Source organism: Schistocerca nitens, chromosome 11 (genome assembly GCF_023898315.1).
Source record: "Schistocerca nitens isolate TAMUIC-IGC-003100 chromosome 11, iqSchNite1.1, whole genome shotgun sequence".
NCBI classification, from domain to species: domain Eukaryota; kingdom Metazoa; phylum Arthropoda; class Insecta; order Orthoptera; family Acrididae; genus Schistocerca; species Schistocerca nitens.
Genome location: NC_064624.1, coordinates 7,261,878 through 7,264,595, shown reverse-complemented (window position 1 = coordinate 7,264,595; position 2,718 = coordinate 7,261,878). Strand labels below are relative to the sequence as shown.

At 40.0% G+C, this 2,718-nt stretch overlaps 1 non-coding gene across 1 annotated transcript; it reads left to right on the top strand.

Moving 5' to 3' along the window:
* Nucleotides 1-2,267: 2,267 nt before the first annotated feature.
* Trnas-uga (transfer RNA serine (anticodon UGA)) lies at nt 2,268-2,342 on the top strand. Its single transcript has one exon. It is a non-coding gene; the product is annotated as a tRNA-Ser (tRNA).
* Nucleotides 2,343-2,718: the final 376 nt, after the last annotated feature.

Sequence of the window (2,718 nt, the reverse complement as noted above, 5' to 3'; positions counted from 1 at the left end):
GCACTTTATATATTGGTGGATTAAGGCCCTCCTAGAGTTATCTCCACACAGTTGTGAAAGACGTGCATGAGAAACACAAATCCTTGTGATCTACCTGTATACAATCAGACCATCTTTCCCAACCCCCCAGACCAAGTCAGGCATATAACTTTGCTTTCCCTTTGACTCTCTTGGCCAAACTTTCTTGTTGAATCCAAAATTATCTTCCTCTTAAATCTCTTTCCCGATCCATTTCTTCCGCTAGTAATTACCAACATTCATTCTCTCCCCCCCCCCCCCCCCCCCTCTCCGTTACACACACACACACACACACACACACACACACACACACTGTTTTCTCAAGGTAACAAGATATGTGTCACAATTTTTTCCTCACCACAAAATCCAGTGATAAGTTTCTTGTCCCAAGACAATTGCCTTGATCTTTCTGCTGAAATTAAATGGCTTCCTCTGGTTAGCAACAATGTGCATCCCAATTTCATTGACTGTTGCTTGGTTTGAGTTACCTCATGTAATGAGGTCCAAAAAATTCATCTCATTCCTGATTTGGTGCAAAACTAAAAGCTATGAAGTACAGTCCAGTCTGTTTGTTCCCTGATCACAGCTCTTGAAACCCCCCAAGAACAAAGTTTTCTGTAATTCAGTTCCTCTGAAATGTTGTACGAGATGTGGGAATTCTTTTGACAACTTTGACACTGAATTGTTGATCCTGTTAAAGTTTTTTTCACATCACAAACCAAATCTTGTGAAATTGGGGTGATTAGGCAGGGAAAAGTTCCACAGCTGCCAAGCACTCCATTATATTACAGATGGTATTCCACAATTAAAGAGTGACTCAGTTTTTTTAGATGTTATAATCTTATAAAAACTTGAAACACAGATGAAAAAACTGCAAATTATGTCTAAATGTGTTCAAAGCATGCTGGGAGTATATACATGTATTCACACTACAGTGATAGTGTGACACTCAGTTTTTTACAAGTGAACTTTGTTGAAAAGATAGCCCCATAAAAATAAAAATGAATAGATGGTGACCTTAACCCAAAAGGTGGAATGCATCTGCAAATTAAAAATTAAGTCATATTGCCTCATATCCTTTCTATAAATTTAACTTCTTGCTGCAAGGGATGGTCTCCTCATTTGACAACCATATTTAGCATGCTTCTCATTGTGTGAACAACATTCTGAGACCTTTAACTTACTGGAAACATTGCTTATTTACTTTAGGTGCATACTGAAATTTAGCAAATGTAACCTAATCAGAGGACAGGCCAAATATTTCGTGAAGTGTGACCTGCATTAATTTTCATACCAGTTACAGTACAAAAGGTGGGAGGAAGTGTGTTTGGATACAAATGTGAGCAAAATGTTTAACAGTTTCATGTCCATTTTTAAACTAAAATTTGAGGAAGCATTCCCCAAAACTTTGCATACCATTGCAACTTTAGAAAAAATATATGGATAACCAGAGGTATCAAAAAAATCCTGTTGAACTTCAACCCAAAATAGACAGACTGATCCAGCCTTTTTGCAATTTTATAAACTCTACAACAGAATCTACAGATAGGTACTACTAGCTGGTAAAAAAAAACTCAGAAACCATAAAATGCTACTGCAGGAAGAAAACATAAGCAAAGCAACCTGGAATATTATCAAGTGAGAAACAGCAAACACAGGGCAAAAAAATTTGAATTCACAAGTTAAGAACAAAAATAGACGGACGAACCTCCCAAAAGCAATAGCTATCTTTGTAAATGTGTACTTCAACAACATTGCTAAGATATTGCAACACAGCTTTCCAGTCACATATGTCTTACCCATCCAGAACCATTCACCAAACTCATGGCACTCTGAAATGAAACTTCCTGGCAGATTAAAACTGTGTGCCCGACCGAGACTCGAACTCGGGACCTTTGCCTTTCGCGGGCAAGTGCTCTACCAACTGAGCTACCGAAGCACGTCTCACGTCCGGTACTCACAGCTTTACTTCTGCCAGGACCTCGTCTCCTACCTTCCAAACTTTACAGAAGCTCTCCTGCGAAACATGCAGAACTAGCGCTCCTGAAAGAAAGGATATTGCGGAGACATGGCTTAGCCACAGCCTGGGGGATGTTTCCAGAATGAGATTTTCACTCTGCAGCGGAGTGTGCGCTGATATGAAACTTCCTGGCAGATTAAAACTGTGTGCCCGACCGAGACTCGAACGCGGGACCTTTGCCTTTCGCGGGCAAGTGCTCTGTAAAGCTGTGAGTACCGGACGTGAGTCGTGCTTCGGTAGCTCAGTTGGTAGAGCACTTGCCCGTGAAAGGCAAAGGTCCCGAGTTCGAGTCTCGGTCGGGCACACAGTTTTAATCTGCCAGGAAGTTTCATATCAGCGCACACTCCGCTGCAGAGTGAAAATCTCATTCTGGAATCATGGCACTCTATTTGGCAAACGAGAAAGAGGTCACACAAGTTATATGTCATTTAAAAAATAAAAACTAGAGAGCTGATATCCCAGCTTGTGTCCTTAAAGAATGTGCAAATTCCATAAAAGCTCCATTAACAAAAATAATCAATGAATCATTCAAATCTAGATTTTTTTTCCCCCAAGAACGTGGAGTAAGTGGAAATGGTGATGTGGGAAATGTAGAAAACTACAGACAAATCTCTCTACCGTCCAACACTTCCAAAATTATTGAAAAAGTAATGAAAAACAGGTTAATGCAGTATCTAAAT